The 21,161-nt window shown below is 43.3% G+C and overlaps 1 pseudogene; it reads left to right on the forward strand.

The window, feature by feature from the left end:
* Positions 1-16,884: 16,884 nt before the first annotated feature.
* On the forward strand, positions 16,885-17,731 carry LOC105744047 (annotated as a pseudogene).
* The last annotated feature ends 3,430 nt before the right edge of the window (positions 17,732-21,161 follow it).

Consider the following 21,161-nt stretch of genomic DNA (forward strand, 5'->3'; position numbering starts at 1 on the left):
AGAATCTTTCCAATTAACTGCTAGATTCAAAAATCTTCTGGAGATTCTCAGGATCATTGCCTTGCTCATCTTTTACATATAACTGTGTGGCTTGTCACTGTCATGTTTCCTAGCTCTTCTCCTTTCCCTCTCTTCGTTAGTCCTCGAGTTCCTGCTTTCCTTTTACTTGTATTATATCTTTCTATTTGTATTTCTTCTTTTGAGTTCTTATACTAGGGAAACTATATGATATTTACACATGTGTGTCCGGTTTATTTCACTTATGAGTATATCTTCAAGTGACATCCACTTCAATATAAAGGCTTTGAGTTTATCATTCTTTATAGCTGAGTAATACTCCATTGTGTAAAAATACTGGTCTTCTCTGTTAATATGGGAAGACGGATATCATGCAATAGGCCTAACATTCAGTTCTCTGGGAAAGAACCACAGTATTGTTAATGTCACAAAGCCCATCCCAGCATTGTCATACAGAGAAAACCTGTTAACAGTAACAACTACGTGATGTTAGCTGGTAAATCAACAACAGTAACATTGCCCAAGACAAACTGAATACTCACATACCATAAGAACCAATAATGTACCACCCTTAACCTTAGAAGAGAAATCCATAATTATAGTATAAGCCCAAATCAATATTAACATTCCACAAATATTACTAAAAACAATAACTATACATCCATTAATGATAGAAAAGTATTCAACAATAGTAATATAGCTTGAACTTCTAAAGATGAATAAAGCTTTATGTTACACTGCTAAAGATATAAGGGGTTGGGAATAGGAGAATGGAAAAAGTAAAATTTGAAATTTAAACAATGAGATGAGAAGGAGCAAAGTGAGTAAAGATCCCCTTGTACAATAGAAGGCTATTTATAGAAATAGACAAACATCACTCAATAACCAATGAGAAAAGAAGGTAAAAGAAAACCTGGAAGAGAAAAGTGAAATAATGTGGAGACTGAAAATACAAAATATTAAAAGAAAAAAGAGTAGAAAAAGACAATAGAGAATACAGGACTAAGAAAAAGAAAGCAACTAAACCCAACAACAGAGGAAAAAATGTTTCTCTATTTTTAAATGAATGGTTTCCTTTGAAGAGCCATGGATTTGGAGCTCAACAACTCTCAGTTTTTCTCGTGGTCCGAGGATTTGGGACATGTACTCCAGCTCTCTGGAGTCCCTCTGTCTCCCCGAGGGTGTGGCAGCATTCATGTCAAGCCATGTCCTTGCTTGTGCTGGTGGACTGGGAAAGCAGTCAGATTCTGGAACTGTGCCAGGTGTGGGCAGCAGGCAGGCACTCACGGGCTTCATGCGGGTACTTTCAGTCAGCTGTTTCCAGGCACCGCTCTCACTAGGTGTCCTCACCATGGGGGGTGCGGCCCTTGTCCTTCTCAGCTTCAGTGTAAACTTCACAGGAGACCTCCCAGCCGGTTTCACAGCTGTCCCCGCTGGCTGTCTTCCAGTCACTATGGTAGGGGAACACTGGGAGCCCTGAGGTAAAGTTGTTTTTTGTTGTTCTGAGCTCCAGATTTAAATAATCCATTCCTGAAAGGATGCCTTGTGAAACACTTTCTGGAGGTGTGGTGGGTCTCCAGCTGTGTGGAAGCTATCCCCTCAGAGCAGAGCTTCGCAATTGTGTTGATCTCCCTGCTCTGGGTACTCACCTTGCTGTGGAGAGCCGGGTTTCCCTCCCCACAAGTCATGAGAGCCTGGAGAGCGTCTAAGTAGTTTTCTTCTTTTCTCTGCAGTATGGACCATCTTTCCAACTTCTCCATAGCTTATTTTTCCTGGCAGTTCCTTGCTGATTCCTGATGATCTGCTTATTTTTCTTCAACAATTTGCTTTCCAACATCTGGATTCTGGGATTTCAGAGAAGCTGAATTTTGCTACCAGTCACCACTGCACCATTTTCTGCGGGTTCTGTTTCTGTGATTTTCTGGGCTAGTTCAATAAGCAGTTCTGTTAAACTCAGACCAGATACTCAGCCAGTGGCTGCAGTGAACTCGGGATGTCTCCCAGCTAAGAGAAATCCAAGCACACTATGTATAAGGCAGACATGGTTCCTTATTTTCAGGGGAAAATTTTTTTAAAAACAAGAACAACAAATTTCCTTTAAGGTAAAAAATAAATAAATAAATAAAAATCCAGCATTCTCCTATTTACTGCTAAAATATAATCAGGGCAGTTGTTCACCACTACTGCTGGCGTCAGTCTGCCAGCTCCTGACTGTCTCTTCACTTTGGTTCCCTCAACACAGGGTGGTAAAAATGCCAACCAATTGATCCATCTGACCAGAGACAAGGCCAATGCCCCAGAGAGGACTGTTAGTCGAGGCTTGAAGTCTTACCCTGCCACAGAGACTGAGTGAGAGCCACAGTAGACAGACACAGTAGGGTCAGGACTACAAATAGAACCCCAAGTTCCCCTGAGAAGATCAAGCTCAGGCCAGGAGGGAGACAGGCCTGCATTTGTGGTGGAAGGCTGGATTCACTGGGTGTAGCTTTCAGAGGTAGCCGGTGGGAAGGAGATGGCCCTGAGTCCCAAGGTCTGCTTGAGCCCCTTCCTGTTGCCAACTTCCAGTGGAGATCCGTGGTCTGATAACTTCTCTATGTACCAGCCTGAGCGGGACCTCAGCTTGAGTTGGACAGATGCCATGGTTTGGGCCTTACAGACAGGGGACCTCTTGAACAAAGGGTTCACCTCACGGACCCTGGGTGGAGAGCGCTGTGACTTTCTGGATTCCAGAGACTACAGGGCCTGAAAGAAAAGCATTTATTTAAAAATACGGTACGTGGGAATTTTTTTCTTCTGACCCATTTTTTTCTCTACTTTTTATAGTGTTTGGAGTTTTATCTCCTATATTCTACCCCATTATTGTTATTGTTATTATCTTTATTTGATTTGGTCCTCTTTTCCCCTCTTCTCTTTTCTCATTCCCTCTCTTTTAATTTGTTCCCTTATTTTTTATTTTTCCTTTAGTTTGCTCCATTTTTCTCACTTTTCTCATTTATTTTTTCTGTTATTTTTATCTAATACTTTGAATTTCCTTTTAATTTTTGGTAGAAACCTTTATTTCCATTTTGTCACCTTTTCAACTTCTGTCATGTAATTTTTCAAATTCTATGTTTTTATGTACCCATTCCCTGAAGCCTCCATCTTTTTAGTAGTACCATTACACTTTGTGAATCTGTGGATAGTTAACTATATCTTACTATTGTTGAACTCTCTTCTCTTGACAGAAGAGATAAAGCCGTTCCATCGAATAGATACTCACTATAGGTCAATATCTGGTTTTTCTTGGGGTTTATATGATAGCTTTGCTATGGTTAACTATGGTACATGATTGATTGGTTCTCAGGGTTTGTCAATATCGAGTTTGTATTTGATGCTATTTTTGTTGCTGAATTTGCTACTAAAGGCAAAATGTTATAGTTGTTGCTACTAATTGATTTTCTTTGTATCCCAGTGTCCAGATTACATGGGGATTATAAAGAACACTATGGCCTTTTCCTGAAGGAGCAGGTACTGGGCCAAATAAGCTGCAACATTTCCTCTCAATAATCAGAGGAAGCTTGATTCTGGAAAGGAAAGGAAATCAGCACTCTCAGAAGATACTTCTAAAAAGTAGACATTTAACTAAAGAGGTTTCCACAGTAGCTACAAAGCTCCCCACTATAAACCACCAGAAAATCTGAGCATAGACAACAAACAAAATGAAACATAGAAGACAAAGCAACAAAATGCCTCCCCAAACTCCAAACTCTCCTAAAGCCCATCCAGAGGGCATAACGGGGGAAGAAATAAAAAGCTGCATGACAGAAAATGAAATAATAGCTGCAAAGTTAATAAAAACAGATAAATAAAGTGCTAGTGAATTCAAAGAAGATGTATCTAAACAGACAGTGTTCCCACTGAGACAGTCATGGAGTCGAAGGGGCCAGCAAGATAGCTCAGTGGACTAAAACGCCTGCTTAGGCAACAGCAGTGACCTGGGTTCAGTCCCAGCATGCTGTGCTGGCCCTGCCCCTGGGGCTTGCTGAGATGGCAAATGAGACTGGATGTGGTGGCGCAGGCCTATAATCCCAGCACTTGGGAGGCTGCAAACAGGAGGATCACTATGAGTGTGAGCTGTGTAGTGAGACCTTGTAGACCCTGTACTAAATACATTTAAAAAACAAAACAAAACAATGAGTCCACAGAAGATGAACTAAAGAAACAGATGCAAAACATAAATGCCCAGCATAGACAACAACTGGGGACCAAAAAAAGGTTCCAAAGAGAAATTTGGGAAATTAAAAATACTATTGAAAGTATGGGCAGCAGAAGCAACTAATGTTAGGACAAAACTAGAAGACAGGGCTATGGTTGGTGATCAGTTAATGAGAGATACCTTAAAAACAACAAGAAAACATGAAAACTGGATTTAACAATTGCTAGATGATACAAAGAAGACTAATGTAAGATTAACTGGGATTAGGGAAGGAACAAAAGACAGCACAAAGAACATAAATCACCTGTTTATAAAAATAATGGCAGAAAACTTTCCAAACATAGAGAAAAGAATTTAGCATGCAGAAGGGTAAATTATATAGAAAGAACTTCCAGTAGACATGATCAGAAAAGAATTACCCTATGACACATTGTAGTCAAAAATCCCAAAAGTATAGCACAAGAATAGCATCTTAAAAACTGCTGGGGAAAAAGCAACCAATCACTTATGAAGGAAAACCATGCAGAATTACAGCAACCTTTCCAATGCAACCCTTAAAGGCAAGGAGAACTTGGAGTAAAGTATTTTAAACCCTGGAAGATAGGGGCCAGGGAGATGGCTCAGTAGAGTAAGTGCTTCCCTGGCAAGCGCAAGGGTCTGAGTTCAATCCTCAGTTCTAAAAAAAAAAAAAAAAAATAGTAAACCCTAGAAGAATTCAACTTCCAACTGAACTGATATAGCCTGCAAAATTATGTTTTATAATTCACAGAGAAATAAAGTTCCATAATAGAGAACACCTTCAGAAATTAACTGCCGCACTGACACTCTGAGAATTCTCCAGGAGACCCTAGAAAGGAACAATGAAGCTGACAGTGCCGGAATGTCCAGTAGAATGCATACACCAGGTAGAGCAAGCAGTGAGAGGGCAGCGAGGGCGAGCAGCTGCAGGAGAATAAAAGGTAGAGACAGGTCAGTATGCATCCGTTATAACAAGCAACGGCAACAATACCATTTATATTTTATTATATGTTATATTATGATTCGAAACATCCACCATATATCGGAACAGGTGTAATAACAGTGACCATTTGACTGACAATCTTAACTAGGTATTATTTTTAGGGCAGGGCTTATAGTATGAGCATCCTCAAAAAATCATGACAGAATTTGTTTTCTGGTTAGGTCTTGTTTCCAGGGAAATAGGGTAGCCATTTTAACAGGAACTGTAACAGCTAACTTTTGGAAAGGGCCTCTGTGCCCATCAACACATGAAGAAACTGTGGTATGTACACATAACAGCAGCACTCTGCCCTAAGACAGACAGACTTGAGGCGTTCCTAGACAAATGGATGAGCCTTGATACCATAGGAGGAAGTGCAGTGAGTCAGACACACAAGCTTAAATGTCACTTGGCTTCTCTTATTTGACAAATTTCAGAAAGAGAAAAAGAAAGAAAGAAAGAAAGAAAGAAAGAAAGAAAGAAAGAAAGAAAGAAAGAAAGAAAGAAAGAAGAAAGAGAAAATAGCAAAGTAAAGATAAATTCATAGGAAGTAGGTAGATCTTTCTCAAAGATATGGGATGTGGGAATAAGAGGTGGAGGATGGGTAAGGGAGGAAAGGAAAGGGGGAGGAAAAATAAAAGAATTGAGACAAAATGGAAATGCAGTTTTTCTGACCAGAAGGGCACAGAGCTAAAAGGAGCGCGGAGAGACGAGAAGGGGAGGAGATGAAAAGAAGACGCATCGTGTTCGTGTACCAGCTCGCCGCAAGCAGTGTGACGAGTATGTACTGCAGACGTGCAGTAATAAAAAATAAAAGACAGGCAATAAATTGACCACCTCTGAAAAATAAGTGAAATATAATCAGGAGTGAAGACCAAAGGACAGTGAACAAGATTTAAAAATAAATTGACTAGGCAGAGAGGCCAGATGTGTTCAACAGAAAGACCAAAACTTATGTTAGGAAGCGCTCTGCAGTTCCTGCCGGGCCTCCGGCTGTGAGGCTCAGTAGTCATGAGGAGTCGCGACACTGCCGCTTCTTCACTCTCTGTGCCTCGGTATGGTTCTCAGCCTCTTTACTCTTGGGAAGATATTCCAAGATGAATTAGTCTTTCTGTTGCACTTTATACTGTGGAAAGGTGATCATATATTTTTACGTTATTGCCACTCAAAGCCAGTATCTAAACGCTCCCCAACATTGGAGCTCCAACTCAAGGCTGCATACCAGTTCTTCCCCTCTTATTTTTTAAATTTTGACACAGGGTCTCACTAAATAACTAAGTTGCCCAGCTAGGCTTGGACTTTCAATCTCCTGCCTGAGCCTCCCAAACAGCTGGAATTTTTTTTTAATCATAGCAGTTTTAATGAAGGAAGAAAAAAAAGACCCATTGTCTGAAACATTTTGAATGTGTATAACATTATCAGCTATTCAACTTTATTGTTTTACTTAAAAACTGCATCTTTTTGGTTTATAACGGGATAGCATTTCAGAAACTGGAGTCATCTATAGCTACAGCATTGGTAAAGTCATGTGATTTTTAAAATATTCAGCACTAGTGATGATCATTCCATAAAATAATTGTGTGCCTTATACCAAAACAACACATTGTCTATTCACTTCTCATTTGCAGAGACAGCATTTCTTTTTTTTTTTTTGGCTTCACGTTTCATGCACACAAACTCCCAAAGCACCAGATAGATTTATTGATTTATTTATTTGTATTTTATTTTACTTTTTTTTGTGGCGGAACCGGGGATTGAACTCAGGCCCTTGTGCTTGTCAGGGAAGCGCTTATTCCACTGAACCATCTCTCCGGCCCAAGCACCAGATAGATTTAAATACCTTAATTCAACAATCTTCTGCATTAAAAAAAAACTCAGAAATCAAATATACTGATGTTTCAGAATTATCTCTAGAATGAAAGAAAATCCAACAGACACAATGAAAATATTTTTATTGATATAATCTTCATCACTACATTTCTGAAAATCGAATGTTATTTGAACCAAAACGTACACCTTTTCACTTCATGGGTTACATTTAATTTTGTTCTCATTTCTGATATGTAAGACTAAATCTGGCATGCAAATTAAAGTAGCAGTTTCATAGTCTTCTGTTATATTTGACCTAAATAGAAATCTAGTCCAAAAGAATAGATAAAAGGAAAAAAAAAACCCATATCATTTTTTATCTTGAAATATATTTCAGGGCTGTAGAGACAGTCCAGCAAGCATAAGCGCCTGTATGGCAGGAGCAAGGTCCTGAGTTCGATCCCCAGTATCAAAAATCAATTAGCCAATAAAATATTTCAGGCTAATATTATGAATTGTGACTCTCACTCCACTCTATATTAACTGTATTTCTAATATCTTCTGTACCCTGCAGTGCAAGATTCATTTCAGATTTTTATTTTATTCTGAATTTTAATGACATTTGCACAGTTGCTAATAGAGGGCCTTATACACATCTAACGATAATGGGTTGTAGTTCCTTGTTAATAGTGAAAGTTAGTGAATATGGAAGACAACTGAAGCTGTGGCTTCCCTTCAGTTTTTTTCCTCTTCAAAATATTATACTACTATTTTTACAGTACAATTTTCTTTGTGCTGAAGGCGTCCACATTATCAAGCCACTTTGAAATAAATTATCAAATAGAGCTGAATGGACAAACTGTCGCCTAACAAGTAACTCGCCACAGCCAAGGTTCAGTGAGCTGCTTTTCCGCTTCTTCTGCACAGCGCATACTATACTTCCGTTCTAGAGCAGGGCACCTACTTAGGACTGCCATGTCCAGCAGATGTTCTCTGTAGGTTTGCTCATTAGTCTGTGTTCCTTTGTTAGACTTCCTCATGAGCTTGGCACGGGTCTTGTATGCGGAATTAAATTGAAAGGAATGTGTTGAATTAGAGGGTGGGGGGCAGGGATATGGTAGTTGATTTTTTTACCTCTCCACAAGGTGATTTTCTAGACTTAAAAATAGAAGCCCAAGGGCCAGCGACATAGCTCAGTGGACTAAGTGCCTGCTTTGGCTAGTGCAGGGACCTGGGTTCGATCTCCAGTCCTGAATGCCATGCCAGCCCCATTGATGGCATATGCCTGTAATCCCTGTGCTGGGGAGGTTGAAAACTGGAGGATCAGTGGGAGTATGAGCTGTGTAGTGAGACCCTGTATTAAATACATAAATGAAAAAAGAAAAAAAAGCAGCCCAAGTAAGAAAGGACCAATGCATATATGTGATAGAGGAAAATAATTCAGTTTGAGGCGGAAGTGTCCAACAGAACCACTAGCTAGTTTCTCATTTCTGAGAGTATTCTAATAAGTTTGTAAACTAAGACCCATCTACCAACTATGACCACTAATATCCTGAGTTACCAGGTCATGAGAGATGCTTGCAGAAGGTAGGGGGTTGCGTAACCAACTCATCCTACTTTGCTGGGACCTTCCCATTTTTAAAACTGAAAGTCTCTGAAGGCCTGGGCTATGAAGCATATTCAAGGCCAGCCTGTACTACAGAATGAGGCTCTGGATAAACAAGCAAATGAAAGTCTCAGTCTGGACTAAATGACTTCTGAGATTTTCTTTGTTTCAAGTCTTTTTTTTTCATTTTATGTATTTGGCACAGGGTCTCACTGTGTAACTCAGACTCACAGTAATCCTCCTATTTTCAGCCTCCCCAGTGCTGGGATTACAGGTGTGTGTGCCACCACGCCCAGTCTCGATGTCCTGCTTAGCATGCCTGGGGTCAGGACCAGCATGGCATGTGAGACTGGGGATCGAACCCTGGTCCCTATGCTTGCCAAAGCACGAGCTTAGTCCACTGAGTTATCTTGCTGGCCTTCAAGTCTTTCTTTTTCTTTTAAGTCTTTTATTTATTTATTTGGCACAGGATCTCGCTACACAGCTCAGACTCATAGTGATCCTCCTGTCTCAGCCTCCCCTGGACTGGGATTACAGGCACGCACCACCATGCCTGGTTTCAGTGGCCGGCATGGTGCACCCAGAGTTCCGGGGCTGGCACCTCATATGGTACTGGGAAATGAACCTGGGTCCTTGAGCTTGCCAGGCAGGCGCTTAGACTACTGAGGTATCTCCCCAGCCCTGCTTCAAGTCTTAAGACATAAGATTTAGAGCCTACCCCAGGCAAAACTGGAAGGAAGAAGTTCACTTTATTTCCTACTAGGCTTTTTCTCCTCAGCTGCCTTGAGTTCCATTCCTTATCTACTTGCAAGATTTGCTCTCATAATTATTTGTGCATAAATAATTTATGTTGACTCAATAAGTTGTTGTTCCAAATACTATTAAGAGATACCAGATAGCAAAGCCATAAAATAAAATAATGCTTTTCAAGTTCTTCCAGTCATTAGCGTATCATGGGAGTCAGGGGACCCTTACCAAACCTGGCTATGCTGATAAATTTAACTCCATCATACAAACTGAGAACAAATATGAGTATGTATTAGGCATTGCAATTAAGAAGTCACAAAACATGTATACATAAAAGCAGATAATAAAAATATCTATGCCTTAGTGTTTATCACTAATTTTCTACTCACTTATTTTATCACTTGCTTAAGACTTTAGCAAACAAATGTAGCCACATGCTGCCTAATGGCACAACATGTACCGAGAAGTTTGTTGTTAAGTGAGCCCATAATTATGCAAAACACCATAGCATGTCTTTGAGTAAACTAAAGTACGTCGCTGCGATGTCACTCAGTGATGTCCTCTTACGGACCACCACTGTGTATGTGGCCTGCCCTTCACTGAAACACTATGTGGTGCGTGACTAATAATGTTAAGCAAAGGCTTGATAAAAAGGTAGGAAAGAAGCAACTTTGAAAATACAGTGTTCATTTTCATAAATTAAGATCGTCATTTTAATCTTGTCCCCAAAACACCTGAGTTTCAATAAATTATATAATGTGACCTATCACCCGCTGTGGAAATGACATTTTACTCTCAGATTCTTTGTATTTCACTGGCTAGGAAAGAGCTGAAAATTCCTTTGAGGACCAGCCCTTCCTAGAGTTAGGTTTCAGTTCTTAAAGTACACCCCAGCTGGATACATTTTTTCAGGCTGCCCTAAGAAAATACTGCAGCCTCCATCCAGGGCGCTGTACGTGTGCTGGTTCCCAGGCTCGCAGCACTGTCCTCTCACCTCAAGGTTTCTGTTAGGCTGCGTCTTGGGCTGCCCTCAACATACTGAGGCCTGGAAACCCTTGAGGGAGGCTCACCTCACTTGTTTCCCAACTGCTTGTCGAGACAGGGTCTTGCTGTGTGGTCCAGGTTGCTCGTGGAAGTTCTCCTGCCTCAGCTTCCAAGTACTGGGATTACGCAGATGCCATCAGGAGCAACCTGATGCCCAAGCTTTAGGTTCACGTTGCTCTGCTGCCTTGTCAAGGGTCTTGAGATTGTTGTCATACGTTCTGTCTATGTCCTTGTTCCAGGGTGAGAATAAATGGAGTCATAGTTTAAATGTCCATAAATTATGTATAGTATTATTTATAATTGGATGAACTTTGTTTTCTTTTTTGGAGAGGTATTAGGGATCAAACTCAGAAGTTTACACTGTGCTACACCCCAGCCTGTCTGCCTCACTACCTTCAATTAATTAATTTTTATGTATCTCATATGGGGTCTCACTGCCCAGCTTAGACTCACAGTGAGCCTCCTATCTTAGCCTCCCCAGCACTGGGATTACAGGCATGCATCACCATGCTGGTCTCTCAGCACGCCTAGGGGCAGGGCGGGGGTGGCCTGTGGTGGCCGGGACCTAGCCCTGGGCCCTGCGCTCGCCTAAGCAGGTGCTCATCTGCTGAGCTATCTCGCTGGCCCCTTCCTTGCTTGCTTGCTTGCCTGCCTGTTTGCAGTGGTGCTGCCCCAGCTTCCCAGAGCGGGGGATTACAGGTGTGTATCACCATACCAGCTAATTTGATGACTCTTTATTGCAGGTACAAATTATTACAGGGGTTTAAAGGAGTGAGAAATTTATAGAAAACTTTTGTAAAGGATGACCTCTGAGGTCTGGTCAAGTGTGGATGACATTTGGACTTCGAAGGCAAACAAAGTAAGGCAACAGGAAGTACAAAGTAAGGATCTGTTCACCAAAGGGTAAGCGTGTGTGAAAGTGAGCTTTACATTCTGAACAGATTTGTGAAACTACTTGCAGGAATAATTCTATATAGCGTGTAACTTGTACTAGGAAGCATTCTTGTTTTATGGATAAAATGATCTTTTGCTATGGCTTGGCTGTGATTTAACTGTGTCCCTGCAAGGTTCATTGCTGGAAACTTGGTACAGAGTAGTGCTGCTGAGGCAGAGTGAAACCTCGACGGGTGCGACCTAGTCGCAAGTGTCCATGTCGCTGGGGCAGCTAGCCCCAAAAGGGACTAAGCGCGCCCACGGGCTGCTGAGCTAGCTCTCGGGAGGGTCAGTGGCTATAGAACAACAAAGCTGGCACGTTCCCACTCTGGCTTCCTGGCTGTTGCCCTGTGGTCACCCTCATAGCCCCTTGTTACGGTTTGTGTCCAGTTGTCCCACCAAAGCTTCATGCAGGTCATGGGCAGAAGCTGCTGGAGGAGCAGCGAGTGACTTGAGGGGCCGGACCATTAAACTGACAGCACGCGCTGTCCCTCCCTCCCCACCTTCCCACCCTCCACGGCCCCCGAGCCAGCGGACCCCCTCAGGGATATGGAGGATCATCCTGGACACAGCGGCGCCCCAGCCTCTCCTCCAGACCTTGGAGTGCGGGACAGCAGTGTCTCGAGGTCTTGCTGTGTAATCTAGGCTGCTTGAAACTATAAAACCTCCAGTAACTGCGCTAACTGAACCTTTCCTTCCCTAAGCTTGAGTGTCGGGTATTTGTCCCAGCAACTTTTGAGGGAAGAGTAACGAATACAGCACTCCTGCCACGGAGCCCTCTGTCATGAGGCGCACAGTAGTGCCAGCACCATGGTGTTTGCACTTGCAACCCCCACAACTGTAAGCCAAATGAAGGGTTTTATTTCTAAGTTTACCAGCCTCGACCATTTTGTTAAAGCAGGCACTTGCTGTCATGTGCAGCTATGCTGTCTTCAGATCCACTTTGTGCACTCACTCACTGAGATGGACTTAGGAGTAGAAGCCAGGGGCCAGAGGCGTCGCTGCACTGGGGCAGAGCTGATGCCTTCGCCTGTGCGCTCCTGAGAACCAGCAGAAAGTAGGAGCGCGAGAGGCACGGGACAACAAGCAGCGATCACAGACTGTCCACCGTTCTCATTTTCAAAGAAAATCTCTGTATTTCTTTTGTATGTGCGCGTAAGGTAAGTGGTTTAACTGGGTGAGCGACGGGTCTATCAGCCTGTTTCTTGTATTTTCATAGGTGCCTTGAAGAGGTAGAAAAAACTGCTTTCAAGAAAAGCACCTGGGGGTGGGGGTGGCCCAGGAGCAAAGGCCTGAGTTCAATTCCTGGTTCCACCAAAAAAAAGCACCTAATAAAAAAATGAATTGTACACTCTTAGGCCTATGTTTGGAATGCAAAAATAACTGTTATACTGCAGATGAGGATGGCTTTATGACAAACAAGTAAGCTGCGTTATTGGTAGGTATGTGCAAGCTAAAGAGTATAGTCCCACTATGGACATGAAGCCGTGCTGGGTTCTAAAAAAATCACTAAACATTTAGTAAAGGAACAGGTGGGAATTTTTCATCTCACAAATTCTTATTACTGACTGGTGGTATCTAGGGCTACAGCAACAACAACAAAACCCAAAGCCAAAACAAACAAGCAACAGCAATGCCCAAGAGCAACATCTACCTTTCAAGTTCCAGGGCCACTGTTTTGAGACTGAAAATCTCAGGACGACATTCCTCAGCTGAACATCCTATTTCAAAGTGAGACATTCTTCCAGGTCTATCTGTGGGTTTTTAAAAGAACACTTTTGCAAGAACTTTTACATTGCATGTTTTGTCTGGTCATGAAAAGCTGACATGCATGCACTTAGGATGGGATGGCCAGCACCCCGCGTTGTGTCATCCACAGGCAGTGTCCACTCTGCTTCATTCACACGCCCCAGTGGAGGTTTGCAGCAGCCCACTTCTAGTGCACACCCTCTCTGTGACTCCCCCTCAGTCACGGGGGTAGAGTGACACCAGAAACTCCCCAGCACAGTTGTTAGGTAGCTCCGTCTCAACACGTTCCTACTGGTTTGAGCCACCAGTGGCACATACATGACTGCCTCATCAGGCAGCCTGCTCCACTGGTAGCTATGTAATAGGGGCACCACACGAAATTTTTAGACAAAGGATATCATGGGGTAACACAGTGTTTATTTTTTAGGAGTATTTCCATTGATGAATTATTAACTTTAATTTTATGAGTTTTAGTATATTAAATAATGTATACTTAACAGGAAAGTAAAACTTCAATAGAATAAATGCATTTTGAATATGTAATGAGTGTGTAAAATAAACACCAACTTTTTTAACATCAACTGTTGATCTGCTTACAAGACCTAAAAAATAACAGCAGAAATAAATTCCAAAGTGAAGTACAGTGAAAACACAAACAGAACTCTCCCATAGGAATAATCTTTGCTTCAGTTTTCACACCTAGGGCAGCCTTCACGCCTAACAGCAGCATGCTGCGTACAGATCTCGCTTACACTGCTAGCACACCAGTTTTGTTTTCCTGTCTTCTTCCTAGGTCATACTTGACATCTTGTGGTCTCCTTGTTTTCTTAAGCGGTCCTTGTGATGTTTCCCCTGTCTGTTTACTGGTCTGCTCCAGGATTCTTTTGTGGAGTTTTCTGGTCAGGTACTTACTGTTCTTCTGTTATAATTGATCATTTAACAACTTGAGTCCCAATCCTCTACGAGAATCTCTCCATATTTTGTGCTTATTTTCTTTGAACTATTAAATGATTTATGCCTGTCTTATGGTTTCTGTCTAGATGACTCCCTAATGCTACCAGTATGGGTGTGAGTGCTAAGCCCACCCTGGGGGCTAGCAGCCTGCATACAACGTGAGGGAAGGAGAGGCAGCTCTCCGCTGCTCCTCCTTTGTGCTCGTGCTGCCAGGCAAGGCTGCCCTCTGCCATGTACCTCCCTGCTTTGGAGCCAGCCAAGTATGGTCTGAAACCTCCACAATGGCTGGGGAGATAGCTCAGTGGAATTAGCGCTTGTCTGAAGCCTCCACAGACTGAGCTGAATAAACCCTTCCTTAATTTTGGGTGTTATGGAATTTCATCTCAGCAGTGAGAGAAAAGTAACTACGGCAGCCTGACTTATCCTGTGTCATCCTGTGTTTTACTCGGATACAGTAAAACACAATCATTGGTCAATGCTTCCTGTTTCAAGTGACACCACAGTTGGTGCACAACTTTTCAACACCTCCACTTTTCATTTTGTGGTGAAATCTGACCATTTCTGACTCCGTATGTTGAAGATTCGTGATAAGTTGTTGTTGTTCTTTGGTTTTGTGGGACAGGGTCTTGCTACACAGTCCAGGCTGGACTCGAGCTCACTGTGTAGCCCAGGCTGACCCTGAGCTGGGATCCTCCAGCCTCAGCCTCCCAAGTGCTGGGTTGCGCAGCACCACTGCCAGCTTCATCATCAGTGTATCATCACGATGTGACACTGCGCGCATCAGTGTTGCTTTGTTTTCTCACCATAAAGGGGCCAATATCATTTTGAAACCCAAAGATTATACTATGCATTTCTCTATTGTGAACGTGCAACATTTTTTTCAGGAAACTCCATCTTATCTTACCCGCAGTTCCTGTGCTAGTCAACTGGTGGTTTTTTTGTTTTGTTTTGTTTTCTTTTTTTAGCAAATTAACTTTATGGGCAACTTGTGAACCAGCTGTCAAATGTAACATTTAGGTTACTTTTTGAAATAGGTACAACTTGGCGGTTGAGTTCCAAGATAAATTTCTAAATTCAAAGTGTAAAATCTCTCCCCATCCACCAGAGCAAATATTGTTATACCAGACTTGTAAGGTTTGTTTGGCATAAACTGCCAAAACCTTCAACAACCACAAAATGATACAAGTTATCAGTTGTCATGTACTCAGATGGTGTACAAACTGCTTGAGTTTACCGAAAAGCTCTCAAAACTGAGCGAACAGTAGCCAGACTCTCAGATTTTTTTATTCCCATTCTTGGTGGTTCTTTTTATCATGAAAACACAGACAATTTTGCAACAAACAAAATTTTGTGTCATTATTACCCTAAAAATCTCAATGCCACATCTGCACTTTTCTATAATCCTTTAGATCCTGACAGTTAGAACAATAAAGTCCTACTAAGAAGGCTTTTCGTTCAGAAAGTGAGGGGTTATATTTTTGAGTATTACTATGGATGCATGTGGAATGCTTTACCTATATTTCATTATTGGCATATTTCCAAGCATCTCATTATATATCATGCATTATAAACAGTCCTTGACATTAAATCACACTGTTGGTTCCCTGGCAAGCACAACAGCCTGAGTTCAATCCCCGGTTCCACAAAAAATAAAAAAAAATCACACTGTTGGCATTCCAGTAGGTTTCACACGTGGCAAGAACCATTCCGACCTGGTCCTAACATTGGATTGCTCAGGTATATATGACCACTTCGTAGTATTTGGACTAAACACTTATTTACACTTATTCACTGTTTTCTTCCTCATCTGAATCCAGGTCTTTGTCCGTCCGTCTCTGTTGCATCTTGCTAACTCTCTGGCTCATGTGACTCATGTCATCATTGGTAGCAGAAGCCCCTGGAGACTTTCAGCCTTCCCTCAAAGTTGTAAAAGCAGAACTTCATGTGACACTGTACTGAACTGGGCTAGTTCAAGAAAAATCAAAAGAAAACATATAATAAAGAAATATATAAGACCATACGTGTAAGTGAAATAAATCAGACTTGCATGTGTAAACATCGTATCATCTCACTTAGTGTAAGAACCTGAGAGTAAATAAAATTTGAAAGGTACAACAGATACTGTGAAAGGGAAAGAATCCGTGCAAAGGGATGGAAAAACTGGGATGAGGAAAAGGACAAAAGGAGGGAAAAATATTTAAAGGTTAATTTGGGAGGGCCGGCGAGATAGCTCAATGGACTAAGCACCTGCTTCTGCAAGCACGGGGACCAGGGTCTGATCCTCAGTCCTGCATGCCGCACCGGCCCCGCCCCCAGGGTGCGCTGCGCCAGTGACTCAGTCCCAGTGTGGTGGCTCACCCCTGTGTCCCCGCGCTGGGGAGGCTGAAAACAGGAGAATCACTACAAGTCTGAGCTGCGCAGTGAGACCCTCTAACAAATACATAAAATGGAAAAAAAAAAGATAATTTGCATAATCATATCGCTGATTTCTGCTGGTCTGATGAAAGGAACAGTTAATGCTTTTTTGTCTTTTAAATTCTTTTATAACTTTTGGACCAATTTTGCACTTTGTATCTGGCAATCTGAACTAATTTGAAGACAATATGAATATAACAACCACTGTTACTCAAATTCTGTATCGTTCCTGTTTGTTTTTTAACTACTTTTATTCTCCTTAAAAATACACATGGCCACACGTGAAGGGGAGGAGCTGGGGTGCCATGCTAGGAGCCACATGGCTGGGAGTGAGGACAGTAAAGTTGGCTGGAGCTCAGCCGTGGCTCGTGGTCCCAAGAAGCTTCTGAGGCGAGTAAAGCGCCAAAGGTTTGGATGCTGGATAAACTGACCAGTGTGCTTGCTCCCTGTCCACCCACCAGTACCCGCAAGCTGAGAGAATGTCTGCCTCTCATCACCTTCCTGAGGAACAGATCCAGCATGCTCTGACAGGAGATGACGTACAGAAGATTCGCATGCAGTGCTGCATTAAGATCAGCGGCAAAGTCCAAACTGGTACAGCCTGTCCTGCTGGCTTACGGATGTCATCAGCACTGACAAGACAGGAGAGCATTTCCGTCTGATCTACGACACCAAGGGTCGCTTTGCTGTTCATTGGATTATAGCTGAGGAGGCCACGTACAAGTTGTGCAAAGTGAGGAAGATCTTTGTGGGCACGAAAGCGCTCCCTCACCTGGTCACCCACGATGCTCACACCATTCGCTACCCTGACCCCCTCATCAAAGTCAATGACACCATCCAGACTGACTTGGCATCTGGCAAGATCACCGATTTTATCAAGTTCGACCCTGGTAACCTGTGAATTGTGACCACAAGTGCTCACTTGGTAAGAACTAGAGTGATCACCAACAGAAAGCAGCGCCCTGGCTCTTCTGATGTGGTTCGTGTGGAAGATGCCAACGGCAACAGCTCTGCCACCCGGCCCTCCAACATTTTTGTCGTCACCAAAGGCAGCAAGCCGTGGATTTCTCTTCCACGAGTAAAAGGAGTCTACCTCGCCTTTGCTGAAGAGAGAGATAAGAGGCTGGCAGCTAAAGAGAGCAGTGGGTGGAATGGTCTCTAATGACATTACAGAGGTCTCTAGTAAAGGTAAGAGAACATGAGTTAAACACACATACACGAACACAAGGCGTGTAACGTGGGTGAAGCTCATGATTTGCACTGACACAGGTGCACACTACCTGGCCATTCATCTTTCCGAGTGAGTGCACACGAAGGCTGCTTCCTGTATCCCCAGCACAGCTCCTGAGGTGTACAGCCAGCCACCATTATGCTAAAGGACGCGTCTGGAGGAGGAAACTAGAGCTGGGCTGCACTTTACCCACCACAGGGCGCCTTACTCACATCAGATGATGGAATCCAACCCAGAGTCGCCTGGCAGTGAATGACTAGGTTGAGAACTCCTTCAACAATTAACCCTTTCCCAAAGTGGGTCCTGTTAAGCACGGTCAGGCATGCCGCACACTGCAGTGGCCTCTAGCCTGCAATCACTGTCAGGCTAGACCTCCCAGTTCATGAAGCATACAGTAAGTGTGTGCTTTTCTCCTGGCCGGTGCTGCTGTCCCTCCCGGGGCCCACTTGTGTCGCCAGAGGCAGGGCTCCGTCCATCCCCAGAGCACTAGTTCTGTCCCTGACCGCTTTCCCCTCCTTTGCTGCCCTTTGCTGCATTTCTCCGCAGTTTCTAGCTTCCTGCCAGCCTCCTCCCGGTGCTGGCGCGCTCTACGGTTGGGCCTCCCCCCAGTTATTCTCTAGGGCTCTTAACTCCAGCACCTGGGGAGGGTGCTTTGGCTGCCCTTCTCTACCACACGCAGGGAGAGGCCGAGTGTGGGACACGAGGCCAGGCTAATGCTGTGCTCTTCTGGGGGTATGTCGGTGTGTCCTAATGACGATTTCAGCAGGACTCTGGGTAAGAGAAATAAATAAGGGAAAAAAAAATACATAGGGAGAGAGATCTTTTGCAAATGTGAAAAGGAACAACAGAGGGATTGTGGAGGAAAAGGGAGGTGAGGATGTGGAATTAAGGGGTGCCCTGTACAACTGCCACGATGAATGTGATCACTGGGCACCGTACTGCAAAGATGCGCTAAGAATTCAGGGTGGCGCTTCGCCTGAAATGAGAACAGTGACACCTGCTGGCTCCTCTCTGGAACTGCACCATAGCCAGCCCACTAAAAATGTCCACATTCACTTTTAAACATTTGCTCAGAAACACAGCGTCAGTTGTAGCCCAAAAGAGTAATTTAAAAAATGAACTCTGGGCTAACCAAAGGCTTATGACACACACAGGCATGTATTAACATCGTTCACCTTGAAAAATACCAAGCAACATTAGTCTGTAGAGTGCACAAGATGAGAACGCCTTGCAACCTCTGGTGGTGAGGTGAGTAATTTCTATTCATCTTGTCCTTAAAGAAATTTTTTCTTTTTAGGAAGGTTGTTCTCTAGCTCTAAATTCTCAGTTGTAAAAGTCCTACCGTTTGATTTCACATCTCTAAACCCATCTGGATTTTTTCAAATGTCAGATGACACAGGGTGGAGAGAAGGCTCTGTTTTCTAAGGTAAATTTCAACTACAGAGAAGAAACAAAATAGTAGTGATTTAGCCAAGAAGGCGGCTTAATCTTCTCTGGTACAATGCCAAATAGGTGGCTCCAGCCGGCACAGGGCTCCAAACCGCGCAAGGGGTTTAGGCCACCACTGCCTGAGCCTCCTGGCTCACAATGGAGGCTGAGGCAGGAAGACCATGAGCTCAGCCTCACAACTCAGCAAGACCATGGCTCAGGGCTGGCGAGATGGCTCAGTGGTCTAAAGCACCTACTTGGAACAAGCTTGGCAAAGCACAGGGACCACGGTTCGATCACCCAGCACCACATGCCAGCCAGCCCCGCCCCCTGGTGGGCTGAGCTGGCCACACACACACACACACACACACATAAAAAAATGTTTAATAAATAAATAAATAAATGTTTAAAAAAAAAAAAAAAGACCATGGCTCAAAATAGAAACTAAAAGGGACTGGGTATGTTCAGTGGGGGGAAAAAAAGCATCGAAGTCAGATGGCCAATTACAAACCAAGAGAGAAGGGGGTAGCATGTCCATGTCACAAGTATTTAAGATCGTCCTGGAGTTACACGGCATCCCCTAGATGCAGGACTTAAGATGTCCTTCCTGCGTGGGCAGATGAGCAACAGGAAATGGATACTGAGTGGATACCATTTCTCCCACAGACTGCCCCTCTGACCTGTATGAATACACCTGTCTTACTACACCGAGACAGCCTTACTCCTCCCCAGGGGATACACCACCCAAGTCCAGGTCTCTCCCTGCAGTCGGCTCCGAGTCTCATCTGGGTAAATGGAAATGTATCACCAGCAAACTAGAAAGGTATCATCCGCCTCAATGCACTCAATATGGACGTAGGGGCTTAATAATTACAGTTTCTTAATGGAACAGTGGAAATGACACGCTGGTTACATACAAGGAATAACTTCTAACATCCTATAGCAGTCAGGTAACTGTGCTACATGAAATCTGGACACCTTAAAACAGAGGGTTTAGGGCCGGCCAAATAGCTCAGCGGACTACAGCACCTGCAAGCAGCGGCCAGGGGTTCGATTCCCGGGCTTGGCGTGCTGGCCCTGTGGGGCGCACTAAGACAGCAATTGAAACCGGCCACCGTGGCACGCGCCTGTAACCCCAGCTCTTGGAAGGCTGTAAACAGGCGGATCACTATGAGTCTGATCTAATATACCCTGAACACCCTGTAGACCCTTCCCTAAAATACAAAAAAACAAAAAACGAAACACCAGAAAACATAAAACACAAACCAAAACAGTCGTTAGAATGGGTCCAGCACATTGTGTGGGGTGATGATAAGCAACTACCCTCATCTGATAACATATTGTATATATCCCCATAAACAAGTATAATTGTTAATTAACATCTACTTAGTAGGAATCCCAAGATCTGTCAACTCTGCTAAGAGTCCCTTGGTTGGCCCATGGGGACAGTCCGGTTCCAATCTTTGGGAAGAATTCTGCCTATTTTTGAGGAAAGTTCATTTTCTGTTCTTCCTTCTGCCTACAACTGGGGCTGTAGTTATCACTGGGATCCCACAGAGCAGTCTGCCCAGAACTGCTCCTGCTTACACCTGTTATTTCTATGTACCTAAAGCCCTTTGCTCTCCCACATACTGTGATTTGGTTAATATATTACCTAGTCACTACATTCCTGAACTGGATCAATGAGAAACTGACTTTGGTAAAAAAAAAAAAAAAAAAAAAAAAAAAAATCATATAAACGTGGAGGAGGAATCCAAGTCTCAGATGAAATTGTGCGCAGCCCCAGACACGATTTCTGTCTGGCAAGACTGTGAACAGAGCGAGCATCCAGCTAACATGTACCTGGACAGAACAAAACTCAGATTAACTTGTGTTATGACATTCTGTGGTCACCTTTCACAGCAATAGAAACCCGTACACCTTTGAAGACGATGGACTTGGGTCAGAAGCCAGTACTGTCATTTCATCCCTGCCTTCAATCTACCTCCCACTAGTGTATCACTTGGGACCCGCAGTCCATGAGTAATTCCAA

Source organism: Octodon degus, unplaced genomic scaffold, assembly GCF_000260255.1.
Source record: "Octodon degus isolate 3935 unplaced genomic scaffold, OctDeg1.0 scaffold00213, whole genome shotgun sequence".
NCBI classification, from domain to species: Eukaryota; Metazoa; Chordata; class Mammalia; order Rodentia; family Octodontidae; genus Octodon; species Octodon degus.